The sequence below is a fragment of the Acomys russatus genome, chromosome 3 (assembly GCF_903995435.1).
Source record: "Acomys russatus chromosome 3, mAcoRus1.1, whole genome shotgun sequence".
Classification (NCBI taxonomy): domain Eukaryota; kingdom Metazoa; phylum Chordata; class Mammalia; order Rodentia; family Muridae; genus Acomys; species Acomys russatus.
In genome coordinates, this window is record NC_067139.1 from 78,260,710 (window position 1) to 78,278,037 (window position 17,328).

The window sequence follows — 17,328 nt, forward strand, 5'->3', positions numbered from 1 at the left end:
CTGAGAGAGCAGGAAGGACTTTCTCTCAACCTACCATGATCCTAAAGACATGTCCCTGTCCCCTTTCTCCAGCATCGGTCCAACTGAGAAGCCCTGAATCTCTTGCGCCACTAGGACTCTGCGATACGTATAGAGGAATGTTTGACAAGCTTTCGTAAGATCAGAATCCCTTGCCCAAACAGAACTCTAAGAGGAAGGACAAGAGACGGCCAAGAAGGTAGCTGACTTCACAGTCCTTAAACCAAGCTGTCCTAAGGATAAGGCCTTTCATGTGAAACCTTGTGAAACTTTTCAATGCAGCGATCTTTCCCCTCCCGCTAAGTGTTCTGTGGTACAAGAGACACAGCACATTGTATTATGAGCAAGCTGGCTGTCTTAACTCTGATTGCCTATGAGGCTGCATGCCGCCTGCTGAGATCCATGAGTGTCTCAGATTGACTTTGCCTCATGCTTACTGCCTACCTGGCCCTGTGTGCCCTTGGACTGTGCACTTGGAGCCCTGACCTGGCTCCCTCCAACTGCTTGGGCAGGAAGACAGCCTGGATGTGACATCTGTCAGTCTAATGTTGGCCAAGACAGTCTGGCAACACCTACCTTGCTCCCCAATCCCCAAATGCTCCCCCCAAAGACTGTCTAGCACTCTAGTGGCCACGAAAAGCACAAAATAGAACTAAGCAACCTGATGTGAGAAAGAAAAAGAAGAGAGAAAAAAGTACAACAGGCAAGTGTGTTCTGTAGTATTGTATCCGACCACTCCGGTACAACAACTACAAAAGATCAGACTCCTCTCCCTAACTAGTACCTGTGTGGAGGGTGTCATTATAAAGATGGCAGACACCTCCATCTATTAAATCTAATATCTGTCTTGCCAAAGCACAAGGAAACACAGACTTCCTAAGGTCTAGAAAGGCAGATCAGTACCAACAGGAGTTCCGGTGGACAAAACCTGGAGGTGTGGCCCAGAAGCTGGGAGGGTCAGCTAGGTAGAATCCTGCAGGAAACTGATTGACAGTTGGATTGCCAGCTTGCTCCGCCAGCCTCTCTCTCCCTGGCTGTGGTGGCTAGTCTTATGTCTGGTCACCTGGTGGCATGTAAGTGCATGTCTATGCCATTCTTCCTCTAATTCGATACATCTGTGTGAAGTACAGTGCCCAGCCTTGCAGAAGGAGCTTCCTGAGAAAAAAGGGTCAGCATAGCTTACAAACCACTTCAGGAATATCTGATATCTCTCTCTCTCTCTCTCTCTCTCTCTCTCTCTCTCTCTCTCTCTGTCAGGTTTGCTTCATTTTTAAATTCAGCATGCTACTTAACTTGATGTATAAATAAATATAACAACAACAACAACACACACACACACACCTTTCAGTACATTTCACCCTGTCTTCTTGGCCTCCAGCCTTCAGGGTTTTCTTTTAGGTGATGGTAAAGTAAGTCCTTTTCCTTGTGGAAAAGAAATCCATGGCTTGTTGCGGGATCACAAAGATGTAGGAGAGGAGGGTGGTGCAGCCATCACTGTTGGCATCTTTCATGTAGACCAGGTCAAATGAGATGAGGTGGCACTCCTGGTTGAAAATGTCACTGAGGCACCCCAGACTGGCACCTCTGGTCACCATGAGCAGGTTGATGGCATCAGTGATTTTGCTGGTGTCCATCAAGATCAGCACTGGGCTGTTGACCTTGAGTGGGTTGGGACAGTAGCTGGTGTGTGTGTCATTCATTTATCTCAAGGTGCAGGATGACTTTGGTACCCACAAAGACCTTCTTCACTTTGCACAGCTTGTACTTGGCCTTCTCAGCAAGATGCAGTGCATGGTGAGTGTCCTTTGGTGTTGCAGATGATGCAGAAATTCTTGCCACTCTTGTCGATGTTGATGACACTCATGGAGCCTGCTGGATAGGCCATATCAGTTCTGACCCTGTCATCGACCTTGAGGAGAGGCTACTTGCAGATCTTCTCCATTTTGTCTCCCATTAGTGCATGCTTATATCTGTTCCTGAGGAAGATGCCAAGCAGCAGGCAGTCCCACAGGTGATGTCAAGTGGTGCACAGCTGCCACACGCTTCAGGTGCTTCATGGGACCCTTCGAGAGCCAATGGTGGCTCAACACGCATGAATGTAAAATCAGTGTGCATCTCTTTTGTTTTTTTCTTTTCATTCTAAGGCTCTCCTTCTCCCCGACTTGATGCCTTTTACTAGAAAGCTCACCCCACCCCCATGTTTCTCCACCATTGCGCTCTCAGGCAGCAATGCGTTAGCAGCTACACAACCTTCCCTGTAATCCATGACCAACTGTCGTTATTTACTTGTAGGGTTATTGCCCCTGTTTCTTTATATGTGCCCCCCCCCCAACTGCCCATAGATGTGAAGGTTTTCTTCAAATGCTAAGTCATTTCTTCAAGGCCCAGAAGGTTCACTTCCCTTTTACCAGCTCTTGTGTCTTCAGGCATGAGAACTCTGGTGCCATCGCTGCAGAGTGGCGCCCCAGCCTACAAGTCACGTCTACTGCCTGTCACTACCTCCCATGGCAGGAACAATTGCCGCTGGGTTTGTGGTACTTACTGTGGGGTGACGGACCACCAGTCCCTTTGGCCTGCCTTCATCCATGCCATGCCCTGGCCTCCTCTCTCTGCATGGCTCACTTTGACACCTTGCCTAAATTAGAGCTGAAAGCCAGGAGATGCTGACTTTGGTGGCAGACATTGCCCGCTACCCTTTTCTTCCGTGATGTTCCTTCCCTGTGTAGGTAGCCACAGGATTGTGACCTCCCAGGGTGACTTCCTGAGTTGGTGCTGCCTCTGTTCTTTTCCCTAATTTCCCAAACTTTCAAATCCAACCTCATCTAAAGCAAAGAATTTAACACCCACCCATTTCTACATAGTTGCTCTCTTCCCAGCCTCTACCCTTCTGGTTTAAACATCAAGAAAGGTTTAGCAATGAGAGACGCATGGGAGAACAGCGAAATAAAAGGATCCAGAGGGTCCTAGAAACCTACAAGTAGAACAATATGATAGGCAGATTTGGGCCCAGGGGTCCCGCTCAAACTAAGGCACCAGACAAGGACAATACAGGAGGTAAACTTTAAACCCCTTCCCAGATCTAGCCAATGGTCAGAATATTCTCCACAGTTGAGTGGAGAGTGTGATACGACTTTCTCACGTACTCTGGTGCCTCACATTTGACCATGTCCCCTGGAGAGGGAGACCTGGTGGCACTCAGAGGAAGGACAGCAAGTAGCCAAGAAGAGACTTGATACCCTATGAGAATATATAGGGGGACGTAATCCCCCTCAAGAACAGTCATAGGGGAGGGGAATAATGGGAAAATGGGGGGGGGGGAGGAATGGGAGGATACAAGGGATGGGATAAACATTGAGATGTAACAAGAATAAATTAATAAAAAAAATTAAAAAAAATCACAACTAAAAAAAAAAAAAAAAAAAAAAAAAGAAAGGTTTAGCAGAATAGGGAAAAAATGAGGTGTGTTGGGGCGGGGAGAGTTCTAGTTATTCTAGAGGTTACCTGTCCATAAAAAATAAAAATAAGTTCCTGGGTTTTGTGGGAAGCAATTTTGCTTCCCATATGTAGAAACTGTGCCACCAAGGAGGAAAACAGAGAGCTTTAGAAGCAACAGAACAGATTTTGGATGACATCATCTAAAACATTTCTAAAACATCACATCCCCTGGGCTATTCAGTCCAAGAATAAATACTGTATGTTCTTACTAAGTTAGCTTGAGTTAAAGCCTTCTCCCTTTAAATCAAAACATTCATAATAATCATATGCATTATCATTTGGATAATAAAACTTATCCAGGGACACAAAGAAATTGTGGGGGAGACAAGTGGTGGGTGTTAGTACCCTAAAAGGACACTTGTAGTGAGTGACACACAATACAGGCTCATGACAATCAACAGGGTTGGCTTTTCAAAGTATTTATTCTCTCTGAGAGGGTGTGACATTTAAAAATAAAAGAGTTCTTTTACTATAGAGCCCAGATAGTTACGACATGAAAACAACTGTTTTCAAGTCTGCTGACTAAAGCTGTCGGGAATCACTGTGTGATGAAGCACTGTGAAGGAAACCCAACTGGTTTTCAAGTGCCAGGAACCAAAGTGGAATGAATTTAAGAACAAATCTCTCTGCCTTCCCCCTTCATGGGTAACTAGAGAGGGATGAGCTAATTGCCCGTTGAGTATATCACATCATGATGCGTGTTTTTTTTTTTTTTTTTTTAGGATGGGGCTCACTTGCAGGTACCACCCATCAGCAGCACCGAAAAGACAAAGTAAAAGCAAAGGTTTAAGTCTTCAAGGAGTGCTGGGGGTCTCCCAACTCTCTGCCCTACCCTCCCTGGAGCTTTGGGTTGGTTTCTTGAACTCAGGTAATCATTGCTCCTCTCCAGGCAGCTAGGTGGATGTACTAGCCAAGAGTCTAGCCTTCCCTGTGCAGAGCCGTCCCCCAAGGCACAGCGAACTCTATGACCTACACTTCATGTGGTCACCCTAACTAACTTATGGGTTCAAAAAATACTCTTTCAAAGATGGCAGCCTACCCAGCTAAGGATCAGAAACTATATTACTAAGAAAAAGTGCAGGGCTCTGGAGGCCAACTAGCAGTTGGTGCATACCAGAGCCTAGGGTACCAGGCAGGAACAGGAATGAAGGATCCTGAAGTTTTCAAGACTGAAAATATCACTGCTTTACCAAGTAGATACTACGTCTTAGCAGAGCCCGTTGAGCTGCAGTTCATGATGACTACTTGACCTCTTGGAATCTCTGAAAATGGCCATGTTCCGGCTTTCCCCACTTTGTTTCCCATAAAAAAAATCCAAGTTCCCTAAATACGCTCTCTCGATCAGTGGTTCTCAACCTTCCTTATGCTGCAGCCCTTTAACGTAGTTCTTCAGTTTGTGCTAACCCCCACCCATAAAACTATTTCGTTTCAACTTCATAATTTTCACTTTGCTACTGTTGTGACTCATAGTGTGAAGATCTGATATGCAACCTCAATCTGATATGCCGTGGCCCACAGGTTGAGAACCCTTACTCTAGCCAGTTTTATTATCTATGGCTCTTTAATATTTTTATCAGCTGGGCTGTTCAAACAGTTCCTAGCAACAGCTGTAAGTCAAGAATTTAATGATAAAAGTGAAATATCAGTATAGTACTTTTCCTTCTAGTATGCATCTTTTCAAGTGTGTTTTCTGAAAAAAAAAAAAAGTAAACAAAACAATCATAGCTCTTCGACTAAGAATTGCATTTGGGTGACGGTCAGACAACCTGCTCATTACAGAGGAGGCTGCCACACACAAAGCTGCTTCACATCCATCTGTGCTCCCCTCCGTTCCCATCGCCATGCTGCCTTCCAACATCTGAAAGGCACTTACTGGCAGCAGCATGCTCTCAAACCCAGGGACTCACTAATGGGCTTTAGAACATCGCTCTGTGATAGCTGGTTGGTGAGTAGGCGAGCTTCTTTTGGAGATGAGAAGGCTTAAAATTCCTCCCCGAGGTCCAGGGACCATCAGCAAAGCAGGGAGACTGTAAGAGCTGGAGGTCTGGGAAGACCAGAGGGAACAGTGTCTCCTGGATGTGACAGGAAGGACCACTTAGGATGCAGCGTCTTATGATGGCTGCCAGCACAAGAGCAAGCCGGGCCACATCCTAGGACAGAATAGGAGGGGACACATGAGCCTCTTCCCCTGAAGGAGAAGCAGTGGATGTTAGTAGTGGCTTGTGGGGGGCAGGATGGTCACTTTTCTCTAAGGGTGCTCCTCCTTGTAGGTTGAATGTACTCCAGTGTTGGTCCCATACAAAGAGTATATGAACATCAGAAATTGGAGTAGATGGGTTATTTTTCTCTGAACAGCCAGTTTGGAGGAAAGTAGGGAGGTAGGAGTGTACCTTGAAGGAGTTGAGGGTGAATATGATCAAAATATATTGTATAAAATTGTCAAGAATTAATAAAAAAAAGTTTTAAAGGATTAGAGTTTATAGACACCTCCAGTCCAGATGTCAGTATGCTTTTATTCTTTGAAATACTCATGTGCAAAGCATATAGCAAAAATAGATTCATTAATATGAACCACATAAAATGCCCAGATGTTGACCGTGTTGCCAACAAACTGGCAATTTCAAATAACTAAGTTTAAGGATGAAGAGAGAAAAAAAGCAAATAACAACCAATTTAAGGCTAGATCTGGGAAAGGATCATGAATTGATACAGAGCCCAGGTATTTTCTTCGTTCAGACAGGGGCAGGCAGGAATTTGGCCCCTGTAGTTTAGAGAGGCACCCTGATCCACAGATTGAGTTAATGAAGCTTCCTTGTCCTAAAGGAGTCTGAGAACACCGACTACAGACTCTTTCAGAGGCTATTGACAAACAATGGAATGCGAAGTCACAGAGTCAGTCTCCCAAGTGCAACCAAACCAACTGCTGCCTGGCCCAGCAAATCCACACATTATCAATATCATATCAGAACAAGAAAACTAGACTGCTTTTGTGGCCAAACATGGGAACAAAATAATTATATGCATAAAGCCATTACTCAAAGAGGAGTGGGGGATAGAAGGAGAAAGAAAAAAACAAACAAACAAAAAACCAGCCCAAGATGGATTGAAAACCTGAACTCTAAAGCAAAGAGGATCTCCTGTTAATACTGGCCAACTTCTGAGTCTTCAACATGAACTGATTCTAGAGGAGATGAACTTTTAATAATATTGTGACAAAAACTTCAAACCTTGCCTTACAATGAAAGATAAATTAGAAAATGGAAAAAAAACTAATTAGAAATGTTCAGACATTAAAAGCAGTCATTGAGGTAAAAATCAGTAAACACAATTTACCCAAGATTGTAAAGAAATAGGGACACCGCATCAATTGGCAATTCATCTGGAAAACAACACAGATACAGAATGTGTTTAAAACCACTAATAAGTAGTTAGAATATACAGGACAAACAGAAAACCTTCACTGCATATCCGACAGGAGTGGTGGGTGCAGTTAAGCGTGTATACACTGCTATTGCTTGCCAGGACTTTACTACATAAAGGAATTTAAAAGGGCAGAAACACAAACAAGTATAGATTAGACGCAAGAAAACAGATGGAACACTTCAGAAACCGGGAAGTAAATAACTTAGCGAATTTGGCAGATGGGAGCAGAAACTTAATTTTGAAAGAGAACTTCACAATAAGCAGCTTGATTCTACACCTCAGGACATGGGCATTCAGGAGGTGGAGGGTGGGTACCGGCCAAGTCTTTATGGATGCACATCTACATCTCCTCTCTCACCAGGGGCACCCACTGGGCCTCTCCTGCTTGCTTCCTGAAATAGGACTCGAGCTGTGCTTTTGAAGACATGCTCTGAGGGTCTCTGGGATCAAAACAATAGCCCTACATGGACTAAATAAAACATTTATTTTTCTAAATAAAATGTACTTGGAGCTTGAAAGGATCCATCAGAGACCCAGATTTTAAAAAAAGACCCATCTCAATATATGTCATTTTAGAATTTCCAGTTTGTGAAGAGTAAGAAGAAATCCAAACACGTTTTGAATGCCATTTCTAAAAATTTAAGGACAACACACACAAACTAAGATGTTTAGGGAGCTGAGAGTAGAAAACTCACATAGCGTTTAAGAAGTTTTGGATCCCATCCCTGCTACTTAAAAAAACTTCAACTGCTTGTAATTTTTTTCCGTTTCTCTGGCCAACACTGTGTCAAACACCATGTCCTTCATTGAGGGAAGTTAAGGCAGGAGCTGAGGCAGAACCACAGAGGGACACTGCTTACTGACTTGTTTTCTATACCTTTCTCAGCTTGTTTTTTTTTATACAACCGAGGACCACCTGCCCAAGGATGGAACTGCCCAACGTGGGCTGGGCCATTCCTCATCAATCATTAATTAGGCACAGATTTGCCTACGGGCCAGTCTGATGGAGTCGGTTTCTCAGTTAAAGTTCCCTCTCGCTAATGCTGAATTGGTAAAAACCAGCACAATTGATCCCTGTCAATTGATACACAAACACTTCCACTATTAAACCATAGCATTTCCTCTTTTGGTTGCCCCCAAGAGTTCATGTTAATGGCACAATATAAAACATAGTGTAATTTTACAAGTCCTACAATCTTTAAAATGTTGAACACTTTAAAAGTTCAGCGTCACTTTAAGCATCCAAAGTCTCTAGACTGTAGGCTCCTGAAGAATCCAAAATAAGTTGCTTACTTTCTTATTTCAAAAGGGAAGAACAAGGGTACCATTGCAACCAGACCAGAGCAAAAGCAAACGTCAACAACATAACAGGCTTGGTGTGCAATTTCTGGGACTCACAATCTTCTGGTCTCCAAAGGTCTTGGGCAGCTCCGCTTCCTCAACTTTGCCATCCTCAGGACATGCAGTCTTTCTAGGCTCAGCCTGCCTCACTGTACACCAGCCTCTGTCCTTGCCAGACATCCCACAATCCTTTTATCTGTGCTACGACTGAGCTTGCACCATCATCAATGGCCTCTAGGCCTCTTTTTATTTATTTTTACTTTTTTATTATTTTAATTTTTACGTATACATTTATATTATTACACATATATACAGTAGATTACCTATATCAAGAAGAACCATGACACAATCAGGAATTATATAAATGTTACATTCTTAGTGTTTTGGCTATTTGTATTTGACAACTTTGTAGAAGACATCTTTCCTATGTTGGTGTGTCTAAATTTCTGAATGTAAATCAATCTCCATCACATATTGTCATTATCAACTTAAAACACCTATCTAGACCTAAAAACATCTTAACCCCTAAACAACTAAGCTTCATTGTAAAACTAAGCCGCATGGTCTTCAGCTCCATCAGAGACTTAGGAAGGAATAAACTTGATTGCCTGGGTATTCCAGGCCTTTGTTAGATACGTCATCCTTGCTACATGGCGGCAAGCCTCAGCTATTCTCCATGACACATTGAAGTCCTGGGATTTCAACTGCAACTCCACCAATGTCCTCTTAGAGGGCCAAGCCTCAGTTGGTTTCCGTGACCCCTTTAATACTGTAGCTTTCATGACACAGAAACTAGTATTACTCTTACATATTGCCAAGTTCAGCTTCTGGCACAGGGTATCTTTTGGGCCATAGCCTCTGTGTTCTAACATCAAGGAAATATTGTTCAAAAGTTTTTGCCTCAATGGTGTTGGTTTCCTCCTCCTCCTCCTCCTCTTCCTCTCCTCCTCCTTCTCCTCCTCTCCTCCTCCTCCCTTCCTCTTTCTCCTCCTCCATATGCTCCTCCTCATCATCATCATCACAAATAAAATTTCTTTATAACTGGGCAAAGAACTGTCAAGAGATGCTCTGGTGGGCGGCTGAGTGCCTCTACATCCTCACATCAATGCAATGTAGCAACAGCTTCTGGGTTTCTCCTGTTTATCAAGGTAATTTTCCCCACAAAGGAGGTATAGCCCTTTTTCCCCTCCAAAACTTTTAACATGAATGGAGTGTTGGATTTTGTCAAAGGCTTTTTCAGCATCTAATGAAGATGATCATATGGCCTTTTTTCTTTCACTTTTTTTTATGGTAGATTACATTGATGGATTTTAGTATGTTGAACCACTTTTGTATCCCTGGGATGAAGCCTACTTGATCATGTTGAATAATGTTTTGATGTATTCTTGGATTCAGTTTGCGAGTATTTTATTGTGTATTTTTGCATCGATGGTCATAAGGGACATTGGTCTGAAATTCTCTTTCTTTGTTGAGTCCTTGTGTGGTTTAAGTATCAGGGTGATTGTGCCTCATAAAATGAGTTTGGCAATGTTCCTTCTGTGTCTATTTTGTGGAAGAGTTTAAGGAGTATTTGGTATTAATTCTTCTTTGAAAGGGTCTGATAGACTTCTGCACTGAAACCATCTGGCCCTGGGCTCTTTCTTTCTTTCATTTTTGTTGTTGTTGTTGTTGTTGTTGTAAGACTTTTAATGACTGCTTCTATTTCCTTAGGGGTTCTAGGACTATTTTAATTGTTTACCTGATCTTGATTTAACTTTGGTAAGTAGAATATATCAAGAAAACAGTTCATTTCATTTGTATTTTCCAATTTTGTGGAGTACAGGCTTTTGAAGTAAGACCTAATGACTCTTTGGAGTCTCAGTGTCTCTTGTAACTGACTTCATTCCTGATTTTGTTAATTTGAACATTGTCTCTCTGCCTTTTAGTTAGTTTGGCTAAGGGTTTGTCTTTCTTGTTGAATTTCTCAAAGAACTAGCTCTTGGTTTCATTGATTCTTTGTATTGTTCTCTTCATTTCTAAGTTATTGATTTCAGCCCTGAGTTTGAGTATTTCCTGCCATCTACTCCTCTTAGATGTGTTTGCTTCTTTGTATTCTAGAGCTTTCAGATGTGCTGTTAAGTTGCTAATATGAGATCTCTCCAATTTCTTTATGAAGGCACTTAGTGCTATAAACTTTCCTTAGTGCCACTTTCGTTGTGTCCCATAGGTTTAGATATGTTGTGCCTTCATTTTCGTTGAATTTTAGGAAATCTTAATTTTTTAAAATTTCTTCCCTGATCCAGTGGTCATTGAGTAGAGACTTGTACAGTTTCCATGAATTTGAAAGCTTTCTGTTATTTCTGTTGTTCATGTTGTTGTTGTTGAAGTCCAGCTTTAATTCATGGCTATCTGAAAAGATACAAGGTGTTATTTCAATTTTCTTATACTGGTTGAGACTTGTTTTGTTGGCCAACTATATGGTCAATTTAGGAGAAGGTTCCTTGAGGTGTTTCAAAGAAGGTATATTGTTTTGTGTTTGGGTCAATAGTTCTGTAGATCTCTGTTAGGTACATTTGATTCATGACAACTTTTAGTTTCAGTATTTTTCTGTTCAGTTTCTGCCTTTCTGACCTATCCATTGGTAACAGTGGTCAATGTGTGATTTAAACTTTAGTTATGTTTCCTTTATGAATGTGAGTGCCCTTATATTTGGGCATATATGTTCAGAACTGAGATGTCATCTTGGGGCATCTTTCCTTGATGAGTATGAAGTGTCTTTTTCCATCTCTTTGATCAATTTTGTTTGAAAATGTATTTTATTAAATATTATAATAGCTACTCCAGTTTGCTTCTTGGGCCCATTTGCTTGGAAAACCTTTTCCCAGTCCTTTAACTCTATCTTTGTTGCTTAGGTGTATTTCTTGTATGCAGCAGAATTATGGATCCTGTTTACACATCCACTCTGTTAGCCTGTGTCTGTTTTTGTTTGGTTTGGTTTTAAGAGACAGGGTTTCTTTGTGTGGCCTTGGCTATCCTGGGCTCATGTTATAGGCCAGGATGACCTTGAACTCACAGAGATCTACCTGCCTCTGCCTCCTTGAGTGCTGGGATTACAGGCATGCACCACTGCACCTGGCTTAGCCTGTGTCTTTTTATTGGAGAATTTATTACATTGATGTACAGAGATATTAATGACCAATAATTATTAGTTTCTGTTATTTCGGTGGTGATGGCGGCGGTGGTGGTGGGTGTGGGTATGTGTGTGCATGCTTATCTCCTTTTTGTTTTGCTGCAGTGGAGTTATTTATTTCCTGTTTTTTCTTGGGTGTAGTTAACCTCCTTGTATTGGAGTTTTTCTTCTAGTATCTTCTGTATGGCTGGATTTGGGCATAGACATAGTTTTAATTTGGTTTTGTCATGGAATACCTTGTTTTCTCTATAGTGATTGAATGTTTTGCTGGATATAGTAGTGTAGGCTGATATCTGTGGTCTCTTAGAGTCTTCCAGACATCTGTCCAGGCCCTTCTGTATTTTAGAGTCCCTGTTGAGAAGTCAGGTGTAATTCTGATAAGTCTGCCTTCATATGGTACTTGTCCTTTTCCCCTTGAAGCTTTTAATCGTCTTTCTTTGTTCTGTACATTTAGTGCTTTGATTATTATGTGACAGGAGGATTTTCTTTCCTGGTCCAATCTATTTGGTGCTCTGTAAGCTTCTTGTATGTTTAAAGGCATCTCTTTCTTTAGGTTAGGGGAATTTTCTTCTTTGATTTTGTTGAAAATATTTTCTGGTCCTTAGAGCCAGGAATCTTTTCTTTCTTCTATTCCTATTATTCCTAGGCCTTGGCTTTTCATAGCATCCCTGATTTCTTGGATGTTTCATGTCAGGAACTTTTTAGACTTAACATTTTCTTTGACTGATGTACTGATTTCTTCAAGTGTATCTTTTGCACTCGAGATCCTCTCCTCCATCTCTTGTGTTCTGTTGATGATGCTTACCTCTGTAGTTCCTGTTCTTTTCCGTAAGTTTTACAACTCTAGGGTTAGCTCAGTTTGTGTTTTCTTTAGTGTTTCTATTTCCATTTTTAGGTCTTTAACCATTTTATTTATTTTCTTTACCTGTTTGACTGTATTTTTGCCATATTTCTTTAAGAGTTTTATTTGTTTCCTCTTAAAAGGCCTCTATAGTCTTCATAAAAATAGATTTAAGGTAATTTTCTTGTGTTTCAGCTGTGCTAGAATATCTAGGGCTTGCTGTAGTAGGACCACTGGGGTCTGGTGGTGCCATATTGCCCTGGCTTTTATGTTGGTCTTTAGCCCTATGGTTGTCCCTGGTGTTAGATGGGTGTTCCTGGGTCTTGGTATCCCTCCTCTGGAGGCAGGTAGAGCCATGGGCTGGAGGCTTGAATTGAATGTTCCTGGAGTCTAGAAGGCTCCTTTGAGAAGGCTGGTAGAGCCATGGGCCTGGAGGCTGGATGTTTTGGGGGCCCCAGCTGGCTTCCTGGGGAAGGCAGGTAGAGCTGGGGGCCAGAGACTAGAACTCAGGGAATAGCCTACAGTTCTCCTATGATGGCTGTATCCCACTTGGACCCACAAGGAGGGGGTTGGGGTGGGAGGGGTGTCTAAATTGGATAATCCTGGGGCCAGGGAGCCCTCCTTGGGAGGCAGGTAGAGCTGTGGGCTGGAAGCTGAAACCAGTGTCCCTGGGGGACAGCAGGCCTCCTTGAGAAGGTGGGTTCTCCTCTCTCTCTCTCTCATTTTTGAAACAGGGTTTCTCTGTGTAGCCTTGACTGACCTCAACTTGTTTTGTGACCAGGCTGGCCTTGAACTCAAGAGATCCACCTGCCTCTGCCTCTCTGAGTGCTAGGATCACAGGCACCAGGCACTGGTCTCTTCTTAATTTCTTGGCTCCAGCTAACCAGCATCATTTGTCCCAGTAAACCAAAGATTTCATCTTAATGGTGCTGATCTCTCGTTAATCACAGCTGATTCTTCAGCCCCAGATGACCACAAACCAAGGATTATTAGTTCCAATATATTACATGAGTGGCCCTAATTGTCTTTGCTTCCCTCTGAAACATTATCGTTTAACTCTACCGTCTGCATCTGTCTCAGCATTCCTGTCTTCCAAGTGCCCACAACAGCAGCTTATCCATCTCTAAGTACTTCCAGCCCAAAGTTCTGAATGCTTTCACAGTCTTCCCTACACAACAAGCAGGTCTGTCACAACAGCCACTCATTGGTACCAGTCTCTACCCTAGCTTTCTTTTTATCGCTGTGACAAAGGATTATGACCAAAGTCAACTTGGGAAGTAATGGTTTGTTTGGCTTACATGTCTCAATCACACTTCATCACCAAGGGAAATCAGGGTAGGGGTTCAAGGCAAGAACCTGGAAGCATGAACCGAAGAGGAAGTCATGGAGGAGCCCTGCTTACTGGCTTGCTTTCCATGGCTTGCTCAGCTTGCTCAGCCCAGGGCCACCTGCCCAGGGTTGGCACCATCCACAATGGGCTTGGCCTTCCTACATAATTCATTAATCAAGAAATTGCCTTCTCCATAGACTTGTCCTCACTCCAATCTGATGGAGTCATTGTCTCGAATAAGGTTTCCTCTTACCAGATGACTCTATCTTGTGTCAAGTTGAAAAAACAAAACAAAACAAAACAAAACAAAAAAACACCAAACAAGCAAAAAGCACAGCACACCATTCAACAGCAAATTCTGAGGACATGTTTCCCAGTCTTGATGGTCCTTCCAGAGGACTAACCAGGCTCACTTGAGAAATAGCATAAGTCTTTTCAAGAGAATGCCACCAGTGACTAAGGATCTTCAACCAGACCCTGATTCCTAAAGATCTTTTCAGCTTGCCCCATTAGAGACCAAGCCTCTGACACAAGAGCCATTCTGAGACAGACGGCATTGAAGCCAAACCATTGCCTCTGTGATCTTGGACAAGTAATTAACCTCTCTATGCTTCTGTTTTTCTCAATAAAATAGAGATGGTAATAAAACTCACTTAAAAAGTTGCTTGTGAGTATTGGATGGGTTACACTATGTTAAGTGCTTAAACCTGTCTTTCGTACATTCTCATTAAACGCTTAAGCAAGGTGATAAATAGACAGAATAGACAGCACCTTTCTGTGCTAGAGTTCCCAACAGTCATTCCTCTGAGTTATTTGCAAAAACTATAGAATATTGCCCTATTGCCCAGATTACCAATTGATGGCTAGATTAGACCCCACTTCACTAGAGGCCACCTGACTTGAGGATATGATCATGACCTCATCATTAGGGTCATCTGCTTTTGAGTCATGCACTGTTATCTTTAACTTGTCTCTGCTTGGTGACCCTGAGGTTTATATACCCATGGGACCTACAGTGAACTTGCATGAGGGGATGTGATGGGACATTCCCATAGACAGAGGAAGGAGAAGACAGAACACAAAGTCCTAAAAGGCTCTAGGAGACTATCTGTAGAAACAGCACCAGACTGCAAGGAGCACTGATAAACTTATTTCCCAGTGTTAGATGGTTGGGTATCACGGAGGGAAGTTGCCATCTGATTAAAAATAATTACTGCTGGCATTAAATCCAACTGGAAATGCCCAGCATAATTTATCTTTTACTCCATGCTGCTACCATATGCCTGACATTGCAGAGCAGAAACATCCCCTCCTGTTCTGATAAATAGTACTTTGTAAATATTTGAAGACGGGAGCTCTGGATCGCTGAGCAATGCTGACAGGGAACATGTGCTGATGAGCCTGTTGGTCATGTTCCTGATAGAGGTTCTCTTTGAGGTGCAGGACCCAAAAGCAGCCAAGAAGCTGTGAATTTTCTTCCTCAAAGCCTTGTTTGTAATTAGCAGCCATTGGAAGAGCCTGGCTGGGCTGTCTACCACCAGTGGCACTTTCCAAAGAGCACATGCAACATTGGAGTGAGACATTTTGCTGTCTGGCTGGTGCTGTGTAAGCTGATGGGTTGCTGTGTTTATTAAACTGGCTTTTCTTTGAATATCTGACTCAAGAGAGAAACCACACCTAGCGTGGCATTATTTGGAGATTAAGTCTTTACAGAAATGCTTGAATTAAAATGAGACCTTTAAAGCAGGCTCCTATTCCATTATTGAACGGTGTCCTTATAAGAGGAAATTGGGGCAGGCATGTGGCCAGTTGAGGAGGAGGAGATGATGTGAGAAAATGAAGATGGGCATTTACAAACCAGGGGAAAGGCAGACCCTTATACCCACAGGACAAACCAATCATGTTGTGAGGGGTTAAATGATAATGTCCCCCATAGACCGAGATATTTGAATACTTGGTACCCAGTTGATGATGCTGTTTGGATGAGGTTTAGCAGGTGCAGCCATGTTGGGGGAAACGTGTCACTAGAGATGGACTCAAAGAGGTCTCAAAGCCTCTTGCCACACCCAGTGCTTGCACTCTCTACTTCACTCTTGTGTCTTAGGGTGTAAGCTGTCAGTTACTGCTCAAGCTACTGCCACCAGCCACCATGCTGTCCTGACATCGTGGGCTCTAACCCTCTGGAACCATAAACTCAAATAACCTCCTTTTTGCATAATTTGCCTTGGCCGTGGCGTTTTATCACAGCAACAGAAAAGTAACCAATACACATTATCAGTGTGGTACGTTCAGACTCCCTACCTCTAGCATTATGAGACAGTGCACTCATGTTGGGAAAGCGAGTAACTTGGAGCACTTTGGGACCATTGCTTTAGAAAGTCAACATAGGAAGAAAGAACAGTCAGTATCCTTAGGGAGTTTCTGTGAGAAGAAGCTCTAGTCACCTAAGCGAGAAGGAAGCCTTACAGGGAGCTTTGTTCCCTTTTCTTCTCAGGTGAGGAGGTGGGGTCAGCACGTGACACTAGAATTTGGCCATTGACTATGATTTCCCAGACTTGCTCTCAATAGGCCAATTGAGCTCAAATTTAGCCTTCTCTTCCCCCCCCCCCCCCCGCTCCTCCTCTGTGTAGCAGAGCGTTCACATCATGAGGTAGGGCCAGGGTATGGAGAGACCAGCCACTTTAGAAGGCTACCTGGGTTCCACTCGGGGAAAGTATAAGAAACCCTAGTGCCAGTCCTCAGACAGATTCTCCATCCGGCATCTGGCGAATAAAAGTAGTAGGTTGATATCTATCTTCTTGGTCTCTAGTATGAATATTCCTTCAGATGGAAGCCTAGGGGGCTGAATATCCACCCCAGAGTTTGATTTAAATGTCAGATTGTGAGGGGCCCAGGCTCTTCTGGGACTGAGGATGTGGGCTAGCACACTCATCTTACTTGCTTGTTTATGTGTGGCTGGCTTCCTGAAAACTGGAATTTTTAGGAAAAGGTTAAAAATAGTAACTTCAGCTGGCTATGATGGGACATGCTTAAAATCGGAGGCTGCAGTGAAGAGATTAGGAGTTCTAAACTGGCCCGAGCAACGTAAACAAACAAAAATAGTAACCACAACATTTAGTTGCATCAAGTCAGACCCCTCTGCTCCGGCTATTTGTGCCTATCTAATGTGTTGTCAAAACGAAGAACCTTGCCTGATTGGTGAGTCTTCTATAATAGCTGATAACATTCCTGGGAGGGAAAAATCACCCTACGATTTCCAGATCACTTCTGATGGTTTTCCTCAGAGGGGAAACCCTCTCCATCACCCATCGGATCTTCATGGTGGATGCTTCTCCTTCTTTCTGAAGTACGCAGCTCAAAGTGAGCAGCTAGCGAGAGCACGTCTGGGTATGTCAGGGCACCAGCTTTACCCCTTGGCCAGCTTCTTGATAAAACTCATATGTCCACTCTGAATAGACCTGACTAAACACGAGCTGAGTATAATTATCAAGGTGAGAGGGTCGCCCACTCAGCAGGGTCAGGGAATGCATTGACGTAGCGAATAAATCATCCAGACAAACAGTGTCAATTAGAAACAAAGAGCAAGAGGTAGAAACTCAACAACACTGTAAGGCCAGGCAGCAATTTCCCTGTTATTTCAGTGCGCAAAGGCGCTCTAAGGGAGTGAGAGAAAGAGCCTGTTTTTCCTTCTTCTGACACAGTGGAGCGGAG

General features: G+C 43.0%; 1 pseudogene; it reads right to left on the minus strand.

Annotated features, from left to right (window-relative positions):
- Positions 1-1,372: 1,372 nt before the first annotated feature.
- Positions 1,373-2,035, minus strand: LOC127187124 (40S ribosomal protein S4-like; annotated as a pseudogene).
- Positions 2,036-17,328: the final 15,293 nt, after the last annotated feature.